General features: G+C 37.3%; 1 pseudogene; it reads right to left on the reverse strand.

The window, feature by feature from the left end:
- Nucleotides 1-364: 364 nt before the first annotated feature.
- Nucleotides 365-5,831, reverse strand: LOC137769092 (mitotic checkpoint protein BUB3 pseudogene; annotated as a pseudogene).
- Between the last annotated feature and the right edge of the window lie 6,437 nt (nucleotides 5,832-12,268).

Consider the following 12,268-nt stretch of genomic DNA (forward strand, 5'->3'; position numbering starts at 1 on the left):
AAAACATTTTAAAAATTGTTTATTATTGAAACTTTCAAATATATAGAAGAGTTGAGAAAAGGGTATCATGAACACTCCTTTATGTATCCATCTCATAGATTTTAAAATTTTGCCATATTTGCTTCTTTTAGTTTTCTTCTGCCAAAGTATTTTAGAGTAAATAACAAATACAAAAGACACAAAGAATCCTCATTCTACACAAAGTCAGTATGAAAAGGCACACAGACAAGGTTTTCCTAAGACAGAAAACAGAGAAATCCATACTAAATAATGTAACAACAATGGCTCTAACACATCCAGGGGGTAAGTATGATTTGTAGGAAGCAGAAAAGCTTTCCATAGAGAAACTGCTTTCAGGAGATGTTTAGGTGGACTTAGGTTTTTTCTCTGCATCTGTCACTTGGCAGATGAGAAGATGCCATCTTCAGGATGTCCCATGTCATCCGTTTTATAGATATATAATGGTGTTATTGCAAGTGTAGTCCCATCATTACTGAAGACAAGTGATGTGATGCTGGTGGGGTATCTATAGAACCAGTGTCATCGCTTCTTGTTAACTGGACCCCAAATACTTACAAATCCTTCAGAACCACCCATAGCAAACGTACCGTAGATGTTGTTAAAAGAAATGGCATTGACAGGATAAATCTGCTCAATATTATTTTCTTTGACACTTGAAAGACATGCTTCCTCTGTACCTCAGAGCTTGGGAGCAAGTACTCAACTGCCACTTGGCCTTCAACCGAGCTTAATACATAACTGCTTGTTTGAAAATGTTCAAAGGCAGCAAGCCTGGTACTTCAAGTTGGACACCCGGCACTGCTGCACGTAAACCATGTTCTGTAATTCCCACATTAACACTTTACTGCCCACCTTGCCCACAATCAGCTGATCTCCAGACAGAGAGGGTATTACTCACAGACAGAAGGCCCCAGCCTTACAAGGCGTTCTGGGATGCCACAATTTAACTGTCTGATCCCAAGGCCCAGTAACTACCACATTCACTTCTGGACAGTATTCAACACATCTGATAGGGGCATCATGGGTTCCAACCAGATCTTCCTGATCAGTGTTGGAATCATGTGTTTTCAGTCGAGGGTTTGATCCCCCACTCCAGGCATGTGTTGGACCGTTAGATGCACATCCAAGATAGTGTTGGATGCTGGTACTTGAGCTGAATGGCCGGCACATGGTACAGATGCACCGCCACATCTCAGGAGGAGACCAGCAGGACCTGGGAGGTGTTGGAGAGACATAATCCTCAGTGGGTGGTTCAGCTTGAACTCGTTAGAACCGAACGTATCGGGCTCCACTCAGAAGTCACTTCACCACCTCCTCCCCTTCGCTTCCCTCAGATGTTACAGTATCTCACCTCTGTATATTTTAGTGTGCACCCCTGAAAAGTAAACATCTATTTCTACATAATCACAGTGACATTTTCACACCTGACAAAATTTATAATAATCTCCTAATGTCACCTAATGCTTAGTCTATATTCAAATTTCACAGGTATCCTACCCCCCCCCAAAAAAAACCTTTTATAACTGCCCAAAATTCTTAACCTTAGAATATATGAGGTAAGTATACTCAAAGTTCCTCTTCACCTCCACTTAGCCATTTTGTTTACCTCTAAATGCCAACGTGCCTGGGTATTTCTAAATGGTTAAGAAAAATAAAGTGATGGAATTGATCATATTGTGATCCCATTCAGCAGCAAGAAATAACTCTAGACTCTTTAAGTCACTAATAAAAATTATCCTCCAGGAAAATTTCAATATTACTGGAGTCATTTATTATGAATTATGCAAAGGTTCTATTAATAAAAACCATTATGCACTGATTTTCAAATATAGGCTCGCTATGCCAAAAATCTTACTTATTTATAATATTTATAACTTTGAAATAAAGAGAAACTTCCCGGTCAGTTCTTTTAACAATGCTAAACATCGTCACTTTTAACATTTGACTATGCTCTCTGCCTCCCTTTTATTTTTTTATTTTTTTGGCCGCCACACACAGTTTGTGGAATCTCAGTTCCCCAATCTAGGACTGAACCCGGGCCATGGCAGTGAAAGCTCGGAATCCTAACCACTAGGCCACCAGGGAACCCCTCCCCCCCACCTTTTAAAAAACTAGATTCCATCCTAATAATTTACACTATTGCTTGTATATTTTCTGCTCCTATTGAACACAGTCTTACACTTTTATGTGCTTTAAAAACAGATATAAATTTCTTTTTAAAAATTTCTTTCAGAAGCATTATCTCATAAGCATTGCCTAATTTTATAATGCATCTGTAGATCAGGGATCTGGCCTATGTTGTTTTATTTTTAAAAACAAATTTCCAGTAAATGCAGTTTTCAGTTTACACTTATGAAGTCAAAATGTCAAGATGACTCAGAAACAATACGTTAAATTGCAAGTGAACTTTACAGATTTGATTTGGTAAAGATAGCACAAGATTCAATGAGACCAGACCCTGCGTCTACAATACGCCTGAGTGAGCAGTCAGAGAACATTCAGGAAGATAACGTCAAAGGCCAGACCCACACCACTTATGCAAATACTTTAGGGTGGAATTAACCTAATAGAATGAAACATTTTCCTCAAAAAAAAAAAAAATTTCAAAGCATGTGGGAAATGTTGCTAAAGTGTCTCCTCTGATGAGAATTTCAGTGTGGAAAAAACTATGGAAAAGCACACACTTAGAGGTAGAGCCGAGGACAAAAAGTCCCTGCACACAAGTCTCATCGCCTGTTTCTACCACTTATGGCTGTATTTCCCTCCAGTGAGGTGAACGGAAGTGTCTAAACAAAGATTGGGACTTCCCTGGTGGCGCAGTGGTTAAGAATCTGCCTGCCAATGCAGGGGACATGGGTTCGAGCCCTGGTCCGGGAAGATCCCACATGCCTCAGAGCAACTAAGCCTGCAAGCCACAACTACTGAAGCCTGTGTGCAGAGCCTGTGCTCCACAACAAGAGAAGCCACCGCAACAAGAAGCCTGCGCACCGCAACGAAGAGTAGCCCCTGCAATCCGCAACTACAGAAAGCCTGAGCAACACAGCCAAAGATAAATAAATAAAATGAATAAATTTAAAAAAAAAACAAACAGAGATTGAAATTATCTCAAGCAACACCTTTGATCTTGATGTTTATCACACATGAGCATCTCTTCATTCCACGACCTTTGGGGAAGGGATTTGAACTATAAAATTCTACAGTTGTCCAGAAGAAATAGGTTAAATGAAATTGTGGAATTAACAGGAGAGTTGGAGGACTGAAAGGCTTGGAAAAATGGTCCAGTTCTGAAACTGAGATACATTGTAGCAGTCTTTTAGCCAACAGTAGGCATTCCACACTCTGTTTTAACTCACAAGAGATTCATGGTGGAGAGGAGGGCTATGCTGTTAAAGTCAGCCAGCTCCTCCCAAAGGATGGTTAACTCTCACCTGTCATTTCATATCATAAGAAAAGCAGAGCCAGGGGGAATCACTACAGTACATCTCTGTTTCTAATTTTTAGAACCTATGCACTTTATGCCAGTAGGTTTTTACAGCACGATTGTCTAAATTCCAAGATAAGCAGAAGCACTTCTGGAGTGATGGAATGAGGACCTCTGAAAACTTTCTTCTTCATAAAAACAGTGAGGACATTGGCCAAAATTATGAACTTTTTCAGTACTCTGGAAATTAACCAAAGACTTGCAACAACTCAAGGAGCATTTATTCAAAAAAAAAAAACACAGTCTTGGTAAGAACAGTGAGCTAAGTGGCATTTTTAACTTGCCTATTCCCAGCTCCTTCTTGCCAGTTCCATCGTAGCTTGAAAATCAGCAGCCTTGCAAACACAGTACCAATGAAAACCAACAGCCTAACAGTCACTGGAGAAGTCAAAGTAGGTTTTGTCAAAGAATAAACAGAGCTGGACAGTAAAGTGGTAAAAACAGATTTTATTCAGAAAAACTGTTAACATAGGGGAAAAGAGACCTCAGTATAGAGAACTGGGCTCAATTCTGAATACAATAAGGAAAATTCACAATTTACAGTCAGGGAGCAAGGTGGGGGTCAGTGGATGGAAAATTACTAAAAGGAAACATCACAGTGAAGAGGGGATTCTGGCTAAATTGGCCTAATGAGACTCTTACCAAAGGCAGGCCAGGGTGACCAGACATCACCTGGGGGATGGTAGAGGAGGGGGAACCCAGTGAGATACCAAGAGTGATCAGATATGGAGAATGGAGGAATATGGCTAAACTGACTTAGTAGGATTCTTGCTAAATTTGGACAATGCAGAGATGAAAATGGAAGCTCAAAAGTCAAAGTCTAGTTGAGAAGAGACTTGAGGGGAGCCTGAGTAGAATTTCAGCATGGAGAGAATCTTTGTCAGTTTAGAGTTCCTGAGAAAACCCCGTGTTCACAGAATAGTCACAATTTGACCTGACTGGCAGCTAGCTCCCTGAAAACCCCATTTATAGGGCATGTCTTCGTGTTGCCTCATTTAGAGCTCACTCAACTCTAACCCTAACCCTAAGCCTAACCATTGTCCAGCCCTTTGCTTTAATCAGGGACAACTCTGAAGGACCATGCTATATCTCCACAGGACTGGCTGAGACCTCTATTGGAAAAGCCACTCATTTTCCTTCTGCCAAGTCCTGTTTCCCTTGCTCATCTATAGATATTCTTCCTGAGACTGCCCCGGCCCCCGTCTATATTTTTCACACACATTGCTGTTTCAGAGTCTGTTTCCAATGATCTCAATTTAAGATGGAAGTATTGTTAATACCAGAGAGAGAAGGGGTATGTGAAACAGTAAGATCATTATCATTAAGAAGGAAAGAGGGAATGAAGCTAAAAGCACTAGTGGAATATTGATTGAAAGAGGGATGTTTTCTCCATTCTGATAAGCAGGGTGGTAAGCATAGGGACAGGTGCGAAATGGTGGCTGAGAGTTACTGTAAGATCGTGTCGAATGGAAGAATAGTTTCCCTGAGAAAATTAAGTAAGCAAAAATGGACAGGTGTGCTGGACAAGCAAATGAAATGCTTGTCCGCTACAAGTGGAACTCAGGAGCACAAAATAAATCTCAGAAAAGGCTGGAAACCAGAGAGCTAGGTAACTGTGGGGAAAGCAGGGAAGATTCTCTCTTTCTCTGTCTTCCCACTCCAGTAATCTTTCTCTGATAATCTGCTTCTCTTTCTCTCCTCCTGCTTTGTTTATTCACACCCTGGCTAAATTTGTACTACGCACTTCATCTTTTATGTCTCCACGACTTCTGGTTCTAGCTCCTGCCATTTACTTGTAACTCCTGCTTAATACCTACTTTGTTGTAGGCCACCAGACTTTTCTACTTGAGCATTTGCAGAATGTGACAGTTGTCTGAGATCAGAGAGTTTGGGTTATTTTGCGTGGAGTACAGTGAGACCTTTAAATTTGCACTCATCCCCTCTCTGACTACAAATTCAAATCCCAGCTCATCTCATCAATCCGATGATGACTGAGCAACCTCTAAGTCAAGAGTGCATTCTTAGTCCAGTGGAGATGTAAGTGGGTTTGGGTTTGGGTTTGGGTTTGGGGAAGAGGACTGTTTTGTGCGCTGTCTATTCAGTGGAGGCTTTGGTTTAATAGTCATCAGGCACCTGAGGAAGTAAGTTATAATATAAAATTTAAAACAGCTAGCTAGAATTACTTTCCCAGAGCAAATGCTTGTAATCCTCAAGGAGTATTTATATTTTACATTTATATGGCCAAAGTACACTTCAGAAAAGTAACTGTCAAGGCCATACTGGCCATTTTTATATTTTTACTTTGCAAATTACCTGATCCATTGTGCATCTTCTATTGAGATATTTTTCTATATTAAACAGTAGAACATTTAATCCATACTAAGGTTGTTAACTTATTGACATGTATATGGCAAATATTACCCACAGTTCATAATTTGTCTTTTAATAGGGTTTAATAGCATCCCCTGCCCAGGCAATGTTTAATAATTTTCTTTATTCTTAAAAAATAGCTTTTCAGAGACTTCCACCTCCAGCCACAATAGATAAAAGGGACAAGATTTACCTTCTGACCACAAACAAACTGTAAAATTGAGCATATTAGGCAACAGGCAACACATGAGTTTGATTCCTGAAAGAATGAAAGCAAATGAGGTAAGCCCTACAATCACATCACATTTCATTTTTGGGAGACACATTACAGGGCAGGGAGAGGGATCCCCAAGCACAGCACATTGGTCTTACCAAGTTGAGGAGGGAGTTCACAGTTCAGGAGGACTGAGGTAGCTACAAGTTGCTACACATTTATTATACATCAGGAACAAACTAGTTCCAAAATCCTTCTGACTCTGGGGCAGATAGATATCATAAAACAACATTAAAAATTGATAAAATTGATTTCATCAAAATTAAGAACTTGTGTTCTTTGAAATACACATTAACAACATAAAAGGCAAGCCAAACTTGGGAGAAAACATTTTTTTAATACACATATCTGATAAAGGACTTTTACCTAACTACATAAAGAACTCTCAGATCTTCACAAGAAGACAATTCCGTTTTTTTTAAAGGGGCACAATATCTGAGAAAGTACTTCACAAAAGAAACTATACAAATGGAAAATAAGCACAATAAAAGTTACTATGATCTTTAGTCGTCAGAAAAATGCAAATTAAGACTATATTGAGGTAACATTATATACCTACTAGAATGGTTAAAACTAAACAAACAAATGAAAACAGAAAATAAGAAGTGTTCATGAGAATATGGAATACATGAAACTCATTTATTGCTAGTGAAAACTGAAAATGGTGTGGCCATTTTGGAAAAGAATTTAGTGGTTTCTTATCAAGTTAAACATATAGTTACTACACAATCTAGCAATGATATTCCTAGGTATTTACCTGATAAAAATCAAAATTAAAAAAAAAAGAGGGCTTCCCTGGTGGCGCAGTGGTCGAGAATCTGCCTGCTAATGCAGGGGACACGGGTTCGTGCCCTGGTCTGGGAAGATCCCACATGCCGCGGAGCAACTAGGCCCGTGAGCCACAACTACTGAGCCTGCGCGTCTGGAGCCTGTGCTCCGCAACAAGAGAGGCCGCGACGGTGAGAGGCCCGCGCACCGCGATGAAGAGTGGCCCCCGCTTGCCGCAACTAGAGGAAGCCCTCGCACAGAAACGAAGACCCAACATAGCAATCAATCAATCAATAAATCTTTAAAAAAAAAAAAAAATTGCTATACAGAACATCTTTAAAAAAAAAAAAAAGAAAACTCAGAATGTAGTTCTTGTGTTTGTTAGTTTCCTATGGCTGCTGTAAAAAATTACCACAAATATGGTAGTTTGCTATAACAGAAATGTATTCTCCCACAGATCAGGAGACCAAAAGTTTGAAATCTTAGCACAAGGTGTTGGCAGGCCTGCTTTTCCTTCAGGAGTCCTAGGGGAGAATCTGTTCCTTGTCTCTTCCAGGTGCTGGTGGCTGAGGACATTCCTTGGCTTGTGACAGCATTACCCCAATATTCACAGCCAGCAACTTCAAATCTTTCTCTGCTCTGTCTTCACATCACCTTCTCTCCCCTGTGTGTCTAATCTCCCTCTGCCTGTCTTCTAAGGACACTTGTGATGGCATTTAGAACCCACCTGCATAATTCAGGCTAACCTCCCCATCTCAAAATGTTTAACTTAATCATATCTGTGTAAACCCTTTTCCCATAAAAGGTAACATTTATGGGTTCCAGGGATTAGGACCTGATTTTTTTGGAGGCTATTCCTCAGCCTACTATAGATCCATACAAAGATTTGGACACAGATGTTCACAGAAATTTTATTCATAATAGCCAAAAACTGGGAAACAAATGCCCAACAAATAAAGAAGTCATCATATATGCATTCGATGGAATATTATTTGTCTGTTAAAAAAATGAATCCTTGAAACATGCAACAACATGGATGAATTTCAAATACTTATCTTGAGGGAAAGAAGCCAGACACAAAATAGCATATATTGTGTGGTTTCATTTGTACAGAACTCCGGGATGAATAAACCTAATCTATAATGATAGGAAGTACATCCATGTTTGCTTCAACCTGGAGGTAGGAAATGAGGATTGACTGGGACAGGAGTATAAGAGAACATTTTGTGGTGATGCAAGTGTTATGTATCTTGAATATGGTGATGGTAACATGGGTGTGTACCTATGTCAAAATGGATCAAATTCAACACTTAAAATGCTCTGCATCTAATTGCATATGAATTAAGTCTCATAAAGTTGGTTTCAAATATAGATTTTAAATAGTAAGATTTATTCATTAAAAAAAATTAACCTTCAGAGTTAAAAAAATCTGATCTCCCACCATCCAAACTCACTTAGAAAAGTTATTTCTAAGTATATATTTTTAAAATGTTTTTCTATTTTTATGATATGCCTTTATTTTATTTTAATGTTTTATTTTTCTTATTCATTTTGAACTTATTTTAAGATAAGTGAGAGATTTTTCTCTATGGCCATCCAGTTTTCCCCAAAACATTTGTTGATCAATTTTTTCATTTATTAGAAATTCTACCCTCATCATAACTAATTTTCCATACATACTTCATTCTATTTCTATGTTGTTTATTCTGTTCGGTTGATTTGTACATTATTTTCTTTTGATTTTTTTGTTGAATGACTACTTTAGCTTTAAGAATATTTTGATATCTAATAGGCCAAGTCTCTTCTTATTACTCTTCTTTCTCAGAATTTTGATGACTTTGTCTCTTAAGTTTTATTTCCAACATGACTTTCTATCTTCATCTAAGTTAAAAGACAAAAAAAAAAAAAAGATACAAAAACAAAACATAAACCTTTATAGAAGGATTCTGACTGAAACAGATTGAATGTATAAATTAATTTAGGTATAAAATATCTTAAAATATTGAGGCAAGGGATGTATACAGCCAGCCTTCAGGAGCTGCAAGGGCTAAGAATTTCAAATCCACTGGCAATTCCATTTCTTTTTTTCTATTTCTCAATAGAATTAATATACTAAATTAATTATGTATATCTTCAAATAATGTATAAATTAATTTAGGCATAAAATATCTTAAAAATTAAGGCACTCAAATATTTCTTTATATCCCTCACTGTGTCTGTAGTTTGTTTTATGAAGACGTTTCTGGGGACTCCCCTGGTGGCGCAGTGGTTAAGAATCCGCCTGCCAAGGCAGGGGATATGGGTTCAAGCCCTGGTCCGAGAAGATCCCACATGCCGCAGAGCAACTAAGCCTGTGAGCCACAACTACTGAGCCCATGTGACACAACTACTGAAGCCCGCACGCCTAGAGCACGTGATCCACAAGAGAAGCCACCACAATGACGCACTGCAACGAAGAGTAGCCCGTGCTAGCAGCAACTAGAGAAAGCTCGCACGCAGCAACGAAGACCCAACGCAGCCAAAAAATAAATAAATAAAAGAAATTAATTTTTTTTAACATTTCTTGTGCTTTGCTACTTGCTACCTAAGACTCAAGATAATTTATATTTTCATTGGGATTATGGTCTTTAATATTATAAAGCAATACTCTTTGCACATATTTCATCTTGAATTCAACTTTTTCTGATATTCATAATTGGTATACTTTAATATATCTTTGCCTATACTTTCAACTTTTCTGAATCACTTCATTTTAGGCAAGATTTACAATTGGCTTGCAGCTGGAATTTTTTTCATCCAATAGAAGCTGTTATTTTGTGTTGTGTTTATCTCGTCTGAATTAATTTTGTAAAGAATGTAATTGATTTTATTTTAGTTCTGATCTTATGCTTTCACTTTTTAGTTTTCATTATTTCCTTTCTTTTCTACCATTTGCTATATAATCTGTTTTTTGTCTACATACCTATTTTCCTAAGATAGATACTCTAATTTTACCAGCAGTTGCTAATATAATTTCTCATAATATGCTTATGCCCATATTTGGCAATTTATCAGCTTCAGAGAGAAAGCAGTATATATTGAATATCTGTTTAGTTAGAAACCTTTTTGGCAAGTTATTGTAGTCTAACCCAATTTGGTTTATAGAAAAATGAGAATTTGCTAGAAAGCTGTTGTGATATTCAGTCGAATCCAAGAAAGATTTCATTAGCCATGCCTTAGGAAGGCAAGGGATGTATACAGCCAGCCTTCAGGAGCTACAGGGACTAAGAATTTCAAATCCATTGGCAATTCCATTTTTTTTTTTTTCCATTTCTCTCTGTGGATCAGTTTGCTTTCTTTCCTACCATGTGGCAGAGAAAATGCTTTTAAATTTTACTTCTTACAGTTTTAAGCATCTGAGAGATATTGGCCTCTCTTGGGATCCCTACCACAAAATCCTTTGCAAAGGACCACTGGATTTACTTGGTCAGATGCCTTTTCCTAGACCAATTAATGAGGTTACATTTGACGCAGTGATTGTTCCTGCCATAATCATGTGGATAGTCGGGGAAAGGAATAAGGTTTTCAGACTAGCAGAGGGTTTGGCAGACAGAAGAGTGTGTCCTGTACTCTCACACTATAAAAGACAAGCAAACTGTCCGTCTTTTGCTCCCGTTACCCAGAAGCTAATTAATTTTGGAAATTTCTGGCTTGATTTTTTTCTTCCTTATCTGTAAATCAGCCACCACTTGCAATAAAACTAGACACTTGTATAGCTCTTCAGCTTTTGCTTGTGGTTTTCATGTATTACTAGGGTTCTTTTTCTTAGTTTCAAAAAGTTTATTCCTAGCTGCTTCAAGACATGAATATATTAGGCAAAATTCCAGATGAATAAATGGGACTTTCTACTGATATCAGAGAACAGATTGCCAGACATGGGAGGCGGGGGAAGGGAGGGGAGATCAAATGGGTGAAGGTCATCAAAAAAGGTATAAACTTCCAGTTCTGAAATAAATAAACCCCGGAGATGTAATGTACAGCATGCTGACTATAGTTAATAATACCATATTGTATATTTAAAAGTTTCTGAGAGTAGATCTTCAAAGTTCTCATCACAAGTAACTATGTGTGGTTATGGATGTTAATTTGATTGGACTGTGGTGATCATTTTGCAATATATAAGTATATCAAATCTTTATGTTGTACACTTAAAACCAATATAATGTTATATGCCAACTATATCTCGATAAAAAAGTTTATTCTCTAAAAAAGTTGAATAATTTTGGAATTGTTTATCTAGCGAGGTAAGAACCTAATGTTTTTAACAAATAACTTACTTATTTTTACATCTGTATTAATACATTGAAAATTCTGGTTCTTTTATTTGTGATGTTACCCTTTTTCTGTTATACGTTATTAGATAAAGTAAGGTTTGTGTCTCTGGAATAGTTTAAAGAGAATGGTCTTAACTGAGTTAAAATACCAAATAAATAGGAAATAGTCACAGGCTATTCAATAAATAAACTCTGAATCAAAATTGACACCAGTTTAATTTTATTCTGTAATCAACTAAATATTTCAAATAAAACAAATACAACTAAAAAATGTCTCTAATTTTTGCTTTAATTTCACATTTCATACATTGCACAATTTTTACAAGATACCCATTTTGATTGTTTCATAACTTGGGGAGAGAGGAGGCAATAATTCTGCCAGATGGTTAAATACCCAGGGGATTTCTGCTCTCATTTTCCTCTTTTGAGAGACATAAAGCAGTTTTTACTCCCAACATAAATTCTAGACAAAAACCATACACTTTGCTTACTTCTCATGTTAAACATTAAGGATGACTCACAAGCAAAAGATAGACTTGTTACTAAATTAATGATCTCTTAAAACCTTACGTGGCTATATGGTAACTGCCAAGTTTGTCCAAAAACAACTTACAACAAATCCGTTATCCTGCGAGCTTTTTTTTCTTTTCTTCCTTCCTTCCGCCCTTCCTTCCTTCCCTCCTTCTTTCTTTCTTCTTTCAGGTATATTGCATTAGAGAGCATCTATTTATAGACATTTACTATAGACATCTTTTAGCATAATTGTCCTTGAAGAACAATGGAAAATGTAAGCTAAATAAAAAACAAGAAAGAAAATGCTATACAGAATTTTTTATTAAGTAAAAATTATTCCATTCTTGAGCCATATTCAGACACTATTAGCTGGGACAGCTGCATTGCAGAAACTAAAATGAGAGTACATTTTTCTTCACGGAAAATTCCAATGTTCAGAGAAACAAACAGCAACATAAGCTAAATATTCATTATATCAGAAACAAACCACAGGTCTTTTGAGTAATAATCCTGTGAACTCGTGTCCTT

Source organism: Eschrichtius robustus, chromosome 9, assembly GCF_028021215.1.
Source record: "Eschrichtius robustus isolate mEscRob2 chromosome 9, mEscRob2.pri, whole genome shotgun sequence".
Lineage (NCBI taxonomy): Eukaryota > Metazoa > Chordata > Mammalia > Artiodactyla > Eschrichtiidae > Eschrichtius > Eschrichtius robustus.